Below are 17,636 nucleotides of genomic sequence, written 5' to 3'. Positions count from 1 at the left end.
GGCTTGAGCCATGGCTCAAGTCAGCCCCCATCCTCGTGTTCACACACCACCTAGGATCCAGGATCCCAGAACCATGCAGAGCAGGAGCATCCAAGTCCATGTTAAGCTGGATCTTAGGTTTGAGCCCTATTGCTTTCTTTTGTGCAGGTGGCACTGCTCAAGTCGGATCCCAGAAGTACTACAGATGGTGTGACGGACCGGGCCGTGTCTGGGCACAGCTGAGGGCATCTGCTCAGGGCGAATTGCTCAACCTCGGGGCTCCTTACAGTCCCCAGACTGGTGACCACTCCAACCAGGCCACAAACCAGTCCCACAGAGCGCTTCAGCCTGCTTGAAGCCTCACGAGCAAAACCCCTCTGACATCCCAGCAATATCCATGCCCCAGGTGGCCCCGGGCCTATACATAAGTGGGGGGTCTTAGCACCCAATCCCACCTATCCCGAACAAGTTCTGCCCGGTTCCAAGAAACCAGCCACAGATCCCTGGTCAATTTACCCTCTGGACCTTACCCACAAATCACGCTGAGCCAATCCTTTAGAACTTATCCTCTAAAGGTTTATTACCACAAGAAAGAAAAGCATGAGAGTGAGGTTGCTAAAGAATCATACATTACATGCGTCGAATCTCCCAGTTCTCGATGCAGGCTCTAACAGAGATGTTACAGCTGCTGGTTAAAAATCCTTGTTGCGCATCCTAGAATCAGGATGGGTCCACAGTTCTTCCTGGCTCTTCGATCCCTGCATTGCTGCCTCTGGGATGAAGTGCTGAGCTGAGAACCAAGATGGAGTCCCCCACATGGCCTATTTATCCCTCCTTCCTGGTCTCTTCTTGGCTACAGCAGGTCACCTGGCCCATGGCTTATTCCTCTGTGTTCCCTGTTGGTAGCCCTTAGGTATGAGTCACCACTCATTCTTTAGGTGTGTCCTTGGCCCATTGAGTGCCATTGTCCCACGGGGCCTCGCTGATTAGCATGTCCACAGGCCGGGCTCTGCCCACTGCTCAACCACATGCAGAGAAATATTCAGTATCTACACAGATTACAGACTCCTAACTACACACACAGACATTATACAATCACATGACTATCGTACATAGGATTAGCAGACAGTAAGCTTCTATTCAACACCCCACATGGCCCCCTTTTATACCATTTTTGGGGCCAACACCCCACCTATGGGTGCATCAGTGATCTGGCTGCTCCCCTCAAAATCCAGTAACGTGACAGATGGATCCCAGAGTTTCTGGCAGCTGGGCAGCAAAGCTGACAGGCAGAAGGCAGTTCCTGGCCACAGGGACGTCAGAGGACATCCCTCTTCTGACCATGCTGAGCCAAGAGCTTTGCTGTTCTTCCTCCCTGTGGAGGGGCTGCTTGGTCCCATTCTTGTCTCTGACCTTTGTTCCCAGGTTTCTCCTGCCCTCTCTGGAGCTGCATATGGAGGCTATTTGGGCAGCATCCACTCTGAGGGCATCAAGTGGGATCCAGACTCAGAACTTCCCTGCAGCCTCCCAGGGACTATCACGTAACCCTGCTTCCCTCAGGATATATTGCCTTTAACTGAAGGAAAAAAAAACCCAACAACTAAAATGAGAAAAAGAAATTAGAGATGTTGATGACATTTTGGTAGCTGCTAGCAACATCTAGTTCATATCAAACTTGAAAAAAAAAGATTAAAATGAAAAAATATCCAAAATACCTTAACTGAACATTCCCTTTCAATAACTCAGAATTGAAATACAGGCAGTCCCCGGGTTACGTACAAGATAGGGACTGTAGGTTTGTTCTTAAGTTGAATTTGTATGTAAGTCGGAACTGGTACATATTGTAGGGGAAACTCTAGCCAAACATTTCTCCAGAGCTCAGTTTTATTCTCCCACACCTCACTTCCCTCAGTCCTTTATTCTCAAGCTGAGGTGTCTGCTGAGAAAAGCCGCTCCGTGTCTCCCTGGTCTGCTGGGGGGAAGCAGCTAGTGCGGGGTTGCCTCACCCCGTTTGTAAGTAGGGATCTGATGTAAGTCGGATCCATGTAACCCGGGGACTGCCTGTATATCATTTTAGTAGTTTGACAGCCCTGGAGACTGGCCCTCAGAACTGATGCACATCAGCACTGTTCCCTCTAATTTTTTTCCATCCATGTACAGAATAAATGTTATGTGCCCCGAGGCATGTACAGATGTGCACCATGAATAGAAACACATGCTGCCAGCTGTGGGCACTGTGAGTGCTCTGCTAATCAGCTGTGCGACATTTGAGTCTCTTCTGGGTGGCTGCCCAAGCAGTCTGTTTACAAGCAACACTATGCATTGGAATTTTCCTGCCACTTCAAAGAATCCCTAAGAACAAAGAATCCAAGAACATGAACTTAATGGGGAGGAAGATTTGTATCTCCTCTTTTCTGCTGATGCATATCATGAACTAGCAGGTATTGCTCTCTAAATAGGATTTTGTCAATTGTATGGCCACGTCTAAGTTTGCAGACAAATTTCTAGAACCTTCTAAGTAAAATCCTAAGGTTGCAGGTTCAGTCCCTCCTGTCAACAAACAGCGTTTACACTCTCATTGGCTTGGAAACCAGTAAATACCAGGAGTAGAATCTCTTTCCTTGGGGGATCCTATAAGGCAAAGTAGTCCTAGTCCAGCCTGCGAGGCACACACATATCTAAGTAGAACACATGGCTGCATCACCTCTTGAAGAACAACCGATACAGCCAGGCAACTGCTCTTTTGTTTGATTTACCAGAAATTTGGTAATCTGTTTTTTAGGCCAGATCTAAGCTAAGGGAGAAAATTGACTTATGATAACACAATTCCAGTTATGTGAACAGCGTAGCTGGTGTCAACATACCTTAGGTCGAGTTTCTGTGGCATCCCCACTGCAGGAGGTCAACAGGAGAAACTCTCCTTTCAACTTCCCTTACTCTTCATGGCCCGGTGGAGCACTAGTGTCAATGAGGATAACATCAGCAGTCAATTTAGCAGGTCGATTTAATGGGACCAACTAAATCGAACATTGGGAGAATGATCTCCACAGCGTGGATCTCCTGGTAAGTAGAGACAAGTCCTTAGAGAACTCTAGACTTCCTATGAGCCAAGAGGCACAGGGTGAAATGTTAATGGACTCTGCTCACTTTAAGGGCAATAGCATTCACTTCCCTTTTCCTTTCTCCTGTTCTACGCTAGCATATATGACTGAATATTTTTCTTTTTTACCTTTCTGTTGTTACGTTCTTTCATGATTTTGTTCATCCAAAGGGTTTTGTTCTGCCTTTTCTGTACAGAACAGGCTTCCTAAATGTTTCTTTTATCTGAAATAGCGTTGACTGTCTCACTAAGGTGATAGGTAATAGCATGGATTTGTAAAGAACAAATCATGCCAAATCAATCTGATAGCTTTCTTTGATAGGATAACAAGTCTTTTGGATAAGGGAGAAGCAATGGACGTGGTTTACCTAGACTTTAGTAAACCATTTGATATGGTCTCGCATGGCCTTCTTATCAATAAACTAGGGAAAATCAACCTAGATGGGGCGACCATAAGGTGTGTGCATAACTGACGGGATGACCATTCTCAGAGAGTAGTTATTAACTGTTCATAGTCATGCTGGAAGGGCATTACAATTGGGTTTCACAGGGTCTGTTTTGGGACTGATTCTGTTCAATATCTTCCTCAATGATTTAGATGATGGCATAGAGAGTACTATTACTAAGTTTGAAGTCCTGTAGCACCTTATAGACTAACAGATGTATTGGAGCATAAGCTTTCGTGGGCAAAGACTCACTTTGAAGTAGGTCTTTGCCCACAAAAGCTTATGCTCCAATACATCTGTTAGTCTATAAGGTGCTATAGGACTCCTTGTCGCTTTTGCAGATCCAGACTAACACAGCTACCCCTCTGATACTTAAGTTTGAAGATGATTCCAAGCAAGTGCTTTGGAGGATAGGGTCAAAATTCAAGATGATCTGGACAAACTAGAGAAATGGCCTGAGGTAAACAGGATGAAGTTTAATAAGGACAAATGCAAAGTACTCCACTTAGGAAGGAACAATCAGTTTTACACAGACAGAATGGGAAGCAATTGTCTAGGAAAATGTACTGCAGAAAGAGGTCATATTGGATCACAAGCTAAATATGTCAGCAGTGTGACACTGTTGCAAAAAAAAAAAAGCAAACATGATTCTGGGATGTATTAACAGGAGTGTTGTGAGCAAGACATAAAAAGTCATTCTTCTGCTCTACTCCATGCTGATTAGGCCTCATTTGGAGTATTCTGTCTAGTTCTGGGCACCACATTTCAAGAAAGATTTGGGGAAGGTTCAGAGAAGAGCAACAAAAATGATTAAAGGTCTAGAAAACATGAGCTGTGAGAGAAGACTGAAAGAATTGGGCTTGTTTAGTTTAGAAAAGAGAAGATTAAGACGGGACATGATAGCCGTCTTCAGGTATCTAAAAGGGTGTTAAAAGGAGGAGGGAGAAAAATTGTTCTCCTTGGCCTCTGAGGATAGGACAAGAAGCAATGGGCTTAAATTATAGCAAGGGAAGTTTAGGTTGGACATTAGGAAAAACTTCCTAGCTGTCAGGGTGATTAAACACTGGAATAAATTGCCTAGGGAGGTTGTGGAATCTCCATCACTGGAGATATTTAAGAGCAAGTTGAATAGACATCTGTTAGGGATGGTCTAGACAGAGTTTGGTCCTGCCATGAGGACAGGGCACTGGTCTTGATGATCCCTTGGGGTCCTTTCCAGTTGTTGGATTCTGTGATTCTAAATATAAATGGAGAAGCCTAGAACTAGAAAAAAAAGGGCAAGTACCACATGAGCATTTCTTTTATGCAGCAGTATGGTGTTTGAGTTGCTGTCAGGGGCCCTAAGGTTTCACTTGAACATAGACTATGCAAATCACATTTATTAAAATGGTCAGGGTTACTCCTCTCTTGGTAACACAGAACAGAGTTTCCAAAAGTGCTCCACATTTACCAAACTTTGATCCTATTGGTGTTTGCAAGCAAAATCCCACGTCTGGCACAGGAAACAAGCAGCATTTCCAAGAGACTTTTAATAACAGCCACATCTTCAAATATAGTGATGAGTGCTACAGGAAATCTCTGTGAGTATTTGTGTACATATACATATATTCTTAAATTCAGATATAAAATTTAGTGAGTTCAGTGTTGTTGCTTGATTTTTGGAGGATAATATTTTGGATAGTATGGTTTACTTTATAGTCTCTCTAATTAATCTAATCAAAAGATAATAATCCCAGAATCGGGCTACACTGAGTTTGTTAGGACTTTCGGGGTTGTGACAATATGCCCACACTGAGACAAATAGGCTGCATCGAGACTGGCATGATTTTCCGCAAATGCTTTTTCCGTTAAAAGCATTTGTGGAAAAGAGCATCTAGATTGGCATGGACGCTTTTCCGCAAAAGCACTTTTTGCAGAAAAGCCTCCATGCCAATCTAGACGCGGTTTTGCACAAGAAAGCTCCGATCGCCATTTTCGCTATCGGGGCTTTTTTGTGCAAAACGATTCTCAGTTGTCCACGCTGGCCCTCTTGCGCAAAACCATTTGCACAAGAGGGCTTTTTCCCGAATAGGAGAGTCATTGTATTTGCGGAAGAACACTAACAATCTTACATTAGATTGTCAGTGTTCTTGTACAAATTCAAAGCAGCCACTGTAGACAGCTTGCAAGTTTTTCCGCAAAAGCACTTGCTTTTGCGGAAAATCATGCCAGTCTAGACGCAGCCATATAGTCTTTAAAACTTTTTTTTGAGATAAATGGTATAGAACTCAAATAGTATCAAATGGTAAAATAACCAGTTACAATTTCAGTAATAGTGTTCTAGAGATACAAGTGATATTCTATAATATATAGCTTTTGATTAATATATTCAAACCCTTTTTTTGTTAAGATGGTGATACAGACAGAGGGCCACTCTTGCCTCAAGCATGCCATGAGATTCAGGTCCAGGTTTCTCAGTTTTAGAGTGGGAGGTGCAGAGTTTAGGAGAAGCTAAAGAGCTAGGAGATTTACTGAACTGACTTAAAGCTTACAATTAAGAACTAGTAGAATAATAAACCTGAAACTTAGAAGCTTTGGAACTTGGAAGCTTCCTTGGCATGCTGGGTCACCCCTCTAATGGAGCTTGAGTACTACTTTTATGTCCAAACTAGGTTTTCTTGGCTGCACTTACTCCATAGGCTGGTATGTTTGTACATGTTGATGACATATTTATACATACAAATAACATAAGCTCATTCTCAAATCTGTTATTTTTGTTTTAACTGGTTATTTCAGTTGTTTCTTTACAATGCACCTGTTAAGTTTAAAAGAGTATGAACTTAGGAGGCTCCCTATGCCAATCTGCTTCGACGCATCCTTTATTTTGCTATGTTAAAGTTTGCAGCCATATATGGATCTTACGATCATCACCACTTATCTAGCTGAAAACTCCTGAACATATGTATGCTAACTTTGCTATCTGGGTGAAAGGTCTCAGACATGTAGATGCTAACTTTGCCTTAGCACAGCACATAGGATGTGACCTGCAGATCCCTTCCATTACAGCCAAAATACTTTAATCTCAATCTATAATTCTATTATAACCTATTATAATAAAACAAATAATCAAACCCATCAGAAACTAAGAAATCTGTAAGAAAAATATGTAGGCAAATGAGCAGAGTACAAGTATGTAGAATGGTTTAATTTGCTTAAACCATCTCACCAGTGATTCTAGCAGTGTGGTAGTGGAAAAGGCTCATAGAAATAAGAACTTCCTTTGTTGAGAGTGGCGAAGGAAGAGTAGCGGTTGGATGGGAATCAAGAAAAAATTGTTAACCCTTTATGTGACAGTGAGAGCCTCACACAAAAGAGATAGAGGTCATGACTTAGACTCAAACAAATCTGCCCATCTGGCATTCACTTCATTTGAGTCAGAAGCTTTGAAAACATTGTAATTTTGGACAGATTTTCCAGGAGATTTTGGTTTATACAAAGGAAGCTATTGGTGATCATGTATCTGCTCTGTACTGAGGATAAAGTGTTCTTATTATATCTTATAATCTTACTGGCCTTTCTGTTCTTGATGGTTTTCATAATCTCTGGACTAAATAATATTGTGATGGAACGGATTCATTCAACGAAGTCAAAGTTCTTAAGCACTAACAGTCATACCAGGTCTTTTTGTACACAACAAAGCCCATGCAATCCAGTATTAGCAGATTTACCCAGTGTTGCTTGGGTCCTTAACTGAATTGATTTTTTTTATGGAAACTAAAAGGAAAATGTACATACTTTATTTAAATGGTTTTATTTTTTAAAAATACAGTGTTATTTTTATGAAGGTAAATTTTGTCTGATTTCTTTAAAAAGTGGATTGTTAAAATGTGACCACTTAATTTTTTTTAGTAACTTTTTAAAATGGGAATTCCACCAAGTGCATTTATTTCTTTATGCCTAGAAACTTATAATTCACTGTGTTTTAACAAAAAAGGGGTATGGTGATTTCCAATAATATTGTCTTCTAGTTTTCAAAACTTAAGCATTGATTTAGCTGTGCCAAAACAGAACACTCCTCTGAATTGCTTCATTTTCTCTCTTTTCTCTAAGGTATATTGAGAAGCAATCCAATTCCAGGCTCATCCTATTGTTCTGGCTCATCTTGGTTCAGTCTCTTTCAACATTCATACAGTTATGTCAGTTATGAGGACTGTACTGAATTTGGTGATTCTGTCTCTTTTCTTTATGGTTTTCTGAGAAGCAATCCCATTCTAGGCACATCTCATTTTTCTGCAACAATCAGCCCTTACTTTGCTTTAAGTTATGATAAGAGGAAGCTATATACAAAATTTGTTGGTCCTAGCTCTTACTTTTTAGGAGTAGTTCTTGATGAGACAGACACACTCTCTAAAATATATAGTAGATAAAAGTGATCATATACATGTAACACTGATTATTTTTATGGTTTTTTGGACTGGGGTTACAGAAGCTACCAAATGTATGACTCATTTGGTATGGGGGTCTGCCTGCCTGCATTGAACTTCTTGTTGTGTAGGGACAATGTACATAACATACATTAAATGACATTACACTAAATGACCAATAATATGGTTGCCAATCATGAATACAGGTTGCCCAGGGAACTTTTAATTTGGCCCCCTTGGGCACATATGTATCAGAATTCAGTCTTTAATTACCTGATCACATATATATATTTTTTTTTAATAAGCACGTGCCTTTTTTAGTGACCAGAATGGTGCTCACTTAATAAGCAGCTACTTGGTTTTTTTTTCTCTTCATTGTTCAATGTGTAGTCCTGGGCCTTATCTAATGTACATTACTGGAACCCTGTTCTGAAGACAGAATTGTTAATTTGCTCATGTACTTTTTCTGTTACATCTGTCTCGTATCTGAGCATTTCAGAAATATTAATGAAATTATTTTCATAACTCGCCAATGGGGGGAGGCGTTGTTTATAATGATCCGCAGTTTATAGCTGGTAAATAGAGGCACAGCAAGATTTAATGACAAAAGTGTTGATTAATTTGGGGTTCCAATAGCTTGATTTTTTTCAGAGAATGTAGCACTTTATATATTCAGAGCACACCCCAATGTCCCACTGACTTGAGTAGCAGACACATCTACTCAACACTTCTGTGAATCTATTGTAAGTGTCTCAGATTAGACACCCAGAAAATGAGGAACACACAAGTAATGGCTAACTTGTCAAACGCTTGGGTTAAACATCTTGCCAACTATCACATTGGAACTCTGCAGCAGAGGCAGAGACAGAAACTGATTCACCAAGGTCAGACTCAACTTCCCAAATCACAAGACTATCCTTTCTCTTCCTGTGGAAAAAGAGTATGTGGTAATGTCATTTGGGATGCTCCATTTCCTACCTTTTGCGTGCTTTACTTTACTTGACAATAATGTTCTTTTAATGTGGTTTTCTTATATGCAATTTCCTCTGTTTTTAAAGTAGCAAACTGAAATACCAGAATTTCAATCTGTGGAACCATATTGATGCCCAGATGGCTCATCAACAGCATAAGAACAGTTCAATCCACAGCATAAACTTCTGCAACTTTTGCTAAAGGAGTCAGTGGTAGCAGTATTATGAGTGTATTATTGCAGTTCCAAGGTACCTTGCTCCTGAACCAGGACCCCATTGTGCGAGGCACTATGCAAGCAATAAAAAAGTCTCTGCCCCAAGGAGTTTGGTTTGTCACATCCCAGGAGAGTGTCTTCCACAAACTATGTATCAATCCATCTCTTGTTCTCTTGCCAAGTGAATACTGAATTAGTTATACCAAATAGAACAGCAGGAGAGAGAAAATTTCTTCCATATTCTCTACTGCTGGTGGCTTTTTACATATGTGGGAAAATGGGAACACTCCTGACTTGAGGAGTGGGAGGACTGCTGTATGGGGAAAGATGAAAAGAAACACATACAGCTTTACAAAATTGTGACTCAATGTGTGAGAGAGAAATAACTTTTTAGAAGAGTCTGAAGCATATAAACAGCCTGCAGGAAGGGGATTTGCTTGTGGTAGTGGAAGGGGGTAAAAGGAAAAAAAGCTGAAAATATATAACTTAATATAAGGAGAATTTCTTAATGGCAATATTTATAAGTATAGTTCCCACTCAGGTGCGTGCCAGTTCTCTTTGCGTGCTGTGTGCAAAAAATTCTTCTCCCACCCACCTCCTCTGGAGAGCCACACAGCAGCACTCATGTGGCAGGTGGCTGCTCTGGCAGGCAGGGCCGGCTGAGACAGTGTGGTGAGAGTGTCGTGGGGCAGGGGACCGGGACCTTCCATGGCCGCATAGGAAGGTGGGGAGGCCTGCTCCGGTGGTGGGACTGCCACATGGCAGGGGGCACCGGGGCCTGTTCTGGTGGCTGGGGCCTGCCCCATAGTGGAGTGCGGGGTGTCTTCTGTGGCAGCCAGGAATGAGACATGCCGTGTGGCCTGCGGGGAACGGGAGCTGCTCCAGCAGCCAGGAACGGAACATGCTACATGGCGGGGATGGGGCAGGGTCTGCTCTAGCAGCCGGGAATGTGTGTGTGTTAATAAATTAGGTGGCACATATCCAAACCAGTGCACATGACCTCAGTATTGGTGGACAAGCCAAAACTCACTACGCTCATGGTTGGAAAATCTTAGCGGGAACACTGTCTAAAAGGTCACTGAACAATCTTCTAAAGAAATTGGCAGAAATTCTACACTCTTGCCAACCTTGAGATAAAGCATGAGTTGAACCCCCACAAGAGATGAAAATTCATGAGCCCAGTTATCAAAAATCATGAAATTCGCCCCACAAATCATGAGATTTAAAAAAACCCATCAAACTGTTTTTTCTACTCCCCCATCTACTCTTCTGCCAGTGTGTGTGTGATCATTTCAGATTGTATAAATGCACACTGAGAAGTACACCTCATATTGAGATTCCATTTACCCCCTAAAATTGTTTTTTCTTGTTTTCTTTAAACAACTTATAATTATTTTTCTCCTCCCTGGCACCAAATGACCTTCTCTTACTCCTTCAAATTTCTCCTCAAAACATTGGTTACTTTGAGCTCATATTCACATCCAGGCCTGTGTGTTTGACTAGTTAGATCTGTACAGGATTTTAATAAGCTTTTTGGGTCCAAAGGTCTGGTTATGTTTGTATTTTATGGATTTGACAGCCAGAACTGAACATTGTGAGAACCTAGCATGACCTTAGACGGTAGGGCTGGCCTGAATTAATTTTTGCTTCAACTTCAATAGCTGTGGTTGAATTAGGTGGGGGTTTTTTAGAAAAAATCCCCAGTGTTGATTTAAAAATTTTCAATGATGAAGAGTCCACTACAGCAATTTGTTCTAATGATTAATTATTTTCACTGTTAAAAATCTTATTTCTAGTCTACATTTTTCTGCTTCTATTCTTTTGATCTTATACCTTTGTCTGCTACATTGAATTATCACATTTCTGATTCCCATATAGGTACATATAAATTTTGGCATGACACCAAGCCCTGGGCTGGGAATTGATAAATACACGGTTCCCGGTGTTCTCACATTCTCTTCCTCATTTTTCCACATACTTCATTGACTGTCTTGTTAGTGTGATGAGAAACCTGTGCTGATTCTGCACAGATTCATTATGGAGTCATATTATCCTAAATTATTTCCTCCTTCTCCCTATAATCTATCGCTATTGTCATGAAATCCAAATGAGGATTAATTCACACCACATAGGACTCTGCAAGGAAAGTGAACTCTCCTCTTCATCTAACTCTTGGCCCTTGGGAATGATTAGAATGGAAATTCTTCTGAAGGATATTAATCCATTTTGAATAAACTGCTCCTTCTGCTAGAATGTGTCTGCCTTCACTTTACCCAAAAGTAAAGGCTGAGACTGTATTGCTCTCTAAAACAATATTAGTAAAATGTTATTAAAAAACAACAACAAAATGCTTTAAATGAGAAACTCAGAAAACTTGCAGCTAGTTCAGATTCCAGCAGTTACTGATGGACTGATGGGTTTGTGTATGTAGTTCTCCACCCCCCACTTAAATTCAAGAGGAAAGAGAGAAAGGGATGGAAAACACTTATGTCTCCAAAGCTAATAGACACAAGATATCAAACAAATGGGGGGAGGGGTGTGCAGAGGCAAAGTGACAATGCAGGTGAGAAAAAGTATAACAGTAGAGCCCATGTAACAGAAGCAGCACCTTCCTCTGAGTTCCTAATGAGCTAGATTTGGCCTCCACTTGATGTGCAAATGAAGTAAACAGACTAGACTAGTTTTGGGTAGATTAAGGAGTAGGTGTTGAAACCTTGATTGGGAATTTCTTCAGAGCCTGATTTACAGAGGAGCTCCTTTCAACTTCAGAGTTGTGGCTGCTCAGCATGGCTGAAAATTAAATCTTGATTTAAAAGCATTTAAGTCTTTTTAAGAAAACAATTCACAACATTCTGCTAATACTGTTGCAAAGGGCAATACAGTCTTAAACTGAACTCTTGCTTCATGGAATTTAAAGTCTGGGAATGACATGTAGAAATAGCAAAGACCAAGTAGGTCATCTTTTCTGTCTCCCTGCCTGCTGCAGCAGGATGATCCTACAGTATTGTCTAATGTTTTGACCAGTCCAATGTTAAATGATTCAAACCATGGGTTTTTCAGAAGTAGCCTGTTCCATGCTACCTCCCTTCCCCCCAAAAACTAGCATTGAGTGTAAATCTAGTGGAGATCCATACCAGTCCTTAGTGCAGATAGCAAACCCTTATTGATGCCAGTGAGAAAGATGTGTGTGCGCTGATCAGGGGTAGGTTATAAATTCTTCAAGAAACAAGAGTCCCATTTGCTCCCATGACCCAGCTTGAGGACCTTCATTTAAACAAACAAACAAACAAACAAACAAACAAACAATGTATATGTTAGTCTTTCTCTAGTGCATTCAAAAGGCATTAATGATCACTGGGTGAAATTCAGTGGAACCAGAATTTCACCCCAGGTATCTAAGCATCATTAAAGGGACTACCAGCATACACCATGCATCAGTACAGTGAAAGCTTTGTTATCCAGCACTCTGTTAAGCAGAAAACATTGTTAACTGGCATTGCCCAGCCACAATCCTGTCACATCTTCAGGAGCACAGGCCTGGCTTGGTTTACCATGATTGGCTTAACAATTTTTTATTTAAGAAGTACTAATCATCTTTAACTCAAAATAGAAATGTGAAACCAACTGCCTCACACTACAAAACTAAAAATATTAAAAACTTTGAGTTTTACTATTATTATCCATTGTTTTTTCCTAGGTTGATGGGACCCTCAGATAACCAGAATTTTTAATTAACCGGAATGCCCTAATCCCTGAGCATGCTGGATAACACAGGCTTTACTGCTTCAGGGGGTAGCCAAGTTAGTCTGTACAGAAAAAAACAACAAATGGTCTGATAGCACTTTATAGACTAATAAAACATGTAGATGGTATCATGGGCTTTTGTGGGCACAGCCCACTTCTTCAGATGACCGGAGTTCTGAGTTTAGGATGTGCAGACCCAAAATAAATGGGAGAAAAGGGGGGGGGGGTGGAAAAAAGAAGGGGGTAGGAGACAGGGAGCAGAGCATATAGAAAATAGGGGAGTTAGGTGAATCAGTGAGTATCTGAAGATTGGGTAGTTAAAAGGAAGCAGATAAGAATCAAAGTCAATTGATAGTATCCTTCCTGACACAGGAATCTACACAAAGAGCTGTTAGCACCTCTATTGAAAGTTAAGTAGATAGTGCCCCAACCAGCCTTCATCATGATTGAGTCCTTTATCATGCAAATTGAATTTGTGGATGAATTTTAATTCCAATGCTTCTCTGTATATCTGGCTAGTAGAATTAGTTTGTGACAAGACAGCCTCTTGAAGATCTTTTGAACCGTGATTAGGAAGATTTTTACTGTATATGATTTGCTAGTTTTTTACCATTCTACAAAAAACTGCAGGTCTCTACATCTGCCTTTATGATAGTAGAGTCCTTTCCCTTAAGAGTCTAATCCAAAATCAGTGGGGGTCTTGCCATGGACTTAACCCGTCTTTAGATGAAATGTCATAAGAGTTTGTTTTGGTACCAGATGCCTACTTAGTATTGTACCACCTAAAACAATCATGCTTTAAGTACACTATGCTTCCGTTGTTGTAGGACATATGAGTGTTACCTGCTTACATGTGATTTAATGTATCTTTCAGATCCAAATTCCAGTGTCTATTCAGGGACATTGTATGGCTTTCCTGAAGGACTTAGGTTCTATAAAGCAATGAATTAAATAAATTCCTCTTCCTCTGTGTTGAATGAGGGGCCTTCCTCTATGCTGAATGCTATTTTTCATTTTAACTATTCACAGTGTCATTAGATGAGCATCTACAGCTCAATCAAAATTGCTTAAACAAAATGATGCAATGCATATGGGTCAAGAAAACTATATTAACAGACTATGGAGTGGTTTAGATACTATTTTTCCTGTGACATATAAGAAATTGAGAAAAGAAAGCCAATATTTCATAAGGATCAGCTGATCTTTTCATAAGTATAAGCTGCTGGATCCTGATTAAAAAATGTATATTTTATTTTGCTTCTGGGGGAAATCTGTGTCACTGCATGTGCGCGTAATCCATGTGTCTCACAGAATTTTTCTTTTTCCCGCAGAAAATACATTCTGCCCAAGAAGTGCTGCATTTCCTCCTTTCATCCATCGGAGGCGGTTATGGCAGCAAAGCAGCCAGTAGCATGAATACAGTTGGTTGTTTTCGTACCACAGTGGTCTCTGGTGGGCAAAAGGCAGAACTGCATCACTTCTGGGGCAGAACATTTTCTCTGTGTGTGCATGGGGGAGGGGGAGAGTGAAAGGGGAAGGTGGGGAGGAGACATTCTCTGTGTATGCAGCGGCTCAGAATTTTCCCAGGACTAGAAGTTCATCACAGCACCCTGCCCATGAAGCCAGATTAGGAGGCAGAGTGGGGAATGGGTGCTGGAGTGGTTCAGAATGGTTAGTGACAAGGGACAGACTTGGACATGGGCCCAGGAGCTAATGGAGTGATAGCATTGAGCCAAGGACTGAGCGAGAGTGGTGGTGCGAGGCCACATGGGCGAGGGGTTGCAGGGACACATGAGGTTGGGGAAGGGTTGTCTAGAGATTCATAGGGATGGGGTGTGGAAGGATGGGGCAGTTGTGCCTGACTGAATGGGAAAGGCTTGGGTCAACCGGGGTCTGCATGAGTGAGGCTCCTCAGCTTTCTAACAATCCTACCTTTCCCCTGCCAAAATTGGTTTCATACATCTCCCATCCATGCCCAACAATCCTCTCCAGGTTCACTCTAGGCTCCTTCTCTCTCCCTCAGCTCCTCTGTTACCCCAATTCCCCCAAGCCTTTGCATGGCTCCTGGCAGGTACGGGAAATACCATTCTATATTTTAATGTAAATTAATTTCTCAAAGTTCTGTATTCATATGCCTAGTACAGAATCTATTTATCAAAAAAATATTAGAATCTTCCTTTTTTTCCCTTGATTTGTATGGTTACAGACACACTTGCTGACAGGTATTTTGAAACTGACATGATTATATTGTATCATATTGACAAATACATACGCAACATTTTAAAATATTGTGCATAGAAGTTTTAATTTTTGCCACAGAATTTTTATTTATTTTTGTCACAGAATTCCTCCAGGAGTATTTATTTATATAAATCTATGTCATTTGTAACAAAGATGGCTTATTCCCCATAAATTCGCTGTTTGTTTAAATAGACATAGCTCTGTTAAATTTCACCCACTTACAGCAGTAATGAATTTGGCCTATGCTTTACTAACAGTATGAACATGGGTGTGACACCTTCCACCTGAGGATCTCAAAACACTTTAGAAACTACTGATTCTCAAAACAGTCCAGTTGGTATATTGATTGATGCAGTAATTGTTAAAAATGTGTCTGCAAAGCCCTTTTTGCATTGGCCAAATATCAATGTTTGAAGCACATTGTGTGAGGAAAAGGTGGGGGTGCAAAAATTATTGCAAAGTTATTGCCCCATTTAGTGATGCAGTCAATGAGAGACTGAATTTGCTCCCTCTTGTCTCCAGTATATGCTAGAGTTTAAAGCAGTGTTTTTTAAACTGTGTTCCGTTGCACACTGGTGTGCTGTGGAGAACAACAGAATTCAAAATGGCCACTCTTAAAGAGGTAGGCGACCTTCTTTTTTCTCAACAAAAAATCCTTGGTGTTCCTCATAAAAAAAAATTATTGTTTGGTGTTCCTCGGTCTTAAAAAGTTTAAGAAACACTGGCTTAGAGAGACTATGGGTGTCTCCAAGACAACTTGACATGGGCAGAACTTTCGTAGGCAGCTCCCAAAGGAGAAGCATTTTAAAATCTTGTCAGTTTCAAGCTCTAACAGTGATAGCATTTGCAGAATGTGCTTAAGACATTCAGAGGAATAGAAACGGTAAGAATAAAAGACAGGATACAGAAAAAGGGATAGAGAGGGGAGAGACTTCAGAAACGGATGGGTAGGATTGCCTCCTACCCTGAGAAGGGCTGGTACATGTGTGTAATGGACTTGTCGATCTATATAGTGATTTGCAAACATGCTGGCTGTGTCTACACTGGACCCCTTTTCCGGAAAAGGGATGCAGATGAGACAAGTCGGAATTGCAAATGAAGCAGGGGATTTAAATATCCCCCGCTTCATTTGTATAAACATGGCTGCCGCTTTTTTTCGACTCGGGGCTTTGCCGGAAAAAAGCGCCAGTCTAGACGGGGATCTTTCGGAAAATAAAGCCTTTTCTGAAAGATCCCTTATTCCTGATTTTAAGAGGAATAAGGGACCTTTCGGAAAAGGCTTTATTTTCCGAAAGATCCCGTCTAGACTGGCGCTTTTCTCCGGTAAATCCCCGAGCCGGAAAAAAGCGGCAGGCATGTTTATACAAATGAAGCGGGGGATATTTAAATCCCCCCCTTCATTTGCAATTCCGACTTGTCTCATCTGCATCCCTTTTCTGGAAAAGGGGTCCAGTGTAGACAGAGCCGTAGAGTAAAATGGAAAAGCTGTAAGACACATGGCCTGAAATCCAGTCCTCTGCCCTGGCTTTAAGCCTCCAAAATGCAATTAAAGCATCATGAATAGTATAAAGGGTATTGCTCCCTGAAATAAAGATAGCAGTAGTTTCCTGTCTTCCAGATGTGTCTTTAAGAGCGCTCACTAGAGAAGGCAAATTGCACAAGTGTTTGTACATCTGCCAGGTATAGGTTTAAAGGTTAAAGACCTATAAGAGCAGTCAGTCATTAATGGCACAAGCAGATAGGTGAAAAGAAGGCCAATGGGAGAAAAGAGGGAGTAATGGAAATGGAGCCAAAGATAACAAGTAAATTAGAGCCTTATTATTCCTTCGTCTTTTCCCATTACTTTTGGTAGCATGAAAAGCAAAGCCCAGTGGGCCACTGAGGTTCTGCCTGCATTAGAGACATTTGTATTATGGTACCAGATCCCTAATGCAGTCTGGCTGAGCTGCAATTTACAAAATGTAAACTGCACTACTATAAGCCCTGTGTTACATTCTTGCATTTGCCCTGCTACAAATAGGCCCTAAATATCCTTAGAGCAATGAGGCCATTCACCATTCCAGTGCTGTACAGACTGCCATGGTTTCGCAAACTCCAAAAGCTGCAATAATCACGCATTAGACCCCTGCCCCCTTCAGAACATGAGATTGATCTAAAGTAGATTAGGTTTTAAAAATATATCAATTCAATGTTTGTTGGTTTACCTTCTGATCTTTGACCTTCTCCCCTCGGCCTGTGGGAGACAATTATAGTGTTCCCTCTCTTGCACACGTACAGTGAGCCAGGCAATTTTGGCTCCTGCTGCAAGAGCTCTCTAGAAGACTGATCTAAGCTCAAGTTGGGCACATTTGTGCCAAATGCTTCCAAATGCTGCAGCACTTCCACCATCTCCCAGAATCCCAATAGACTATAATATCTGGGTGCTAACATCTCCCATCCCTATGCCCATCCTTCAGTACCAGACCCCTGGCCTCACATCAGTTCTGTGGCCCTGCAGGCCCTCATCAGCTACTTTTGTGCCTTCAGTCCCTGGCATT

The 17,636-nt window shown here is 41.3% G+C and overlaps 1 protein-coding gene across 3 annotated transcripts in view; it reads left to right on the top strand.

The window, feature by feature from the left end:
- The window catches only part of DPP6 (dipeptidyl peptidase like 6), an 865,367-nt gene that overhangs the window by 237,511 nt on the left and 610,220 nt on the right, over positions 1–17,636 (top strand). The gene's annotated exons all lie outside the window — the stretch shown is intronic.

This window comes from Pelodiscus sinensis, chromosome 2 (assembly GCF_049634645.1).
Source record: "Pelodiscus sinensis isolate JC-2024 chromosome 2, ASM4963464v1, whole genome shotgun sequence".
Taxonomy (NCBI): Eukaryota; Metazoa; Chordata; order Testudines; family Trionychidae; genus Pelodiscus; species Pelodiscus sinensis.
This window is presented reverse-complemented; position numbering and strand designations above follow the sequence as displayed.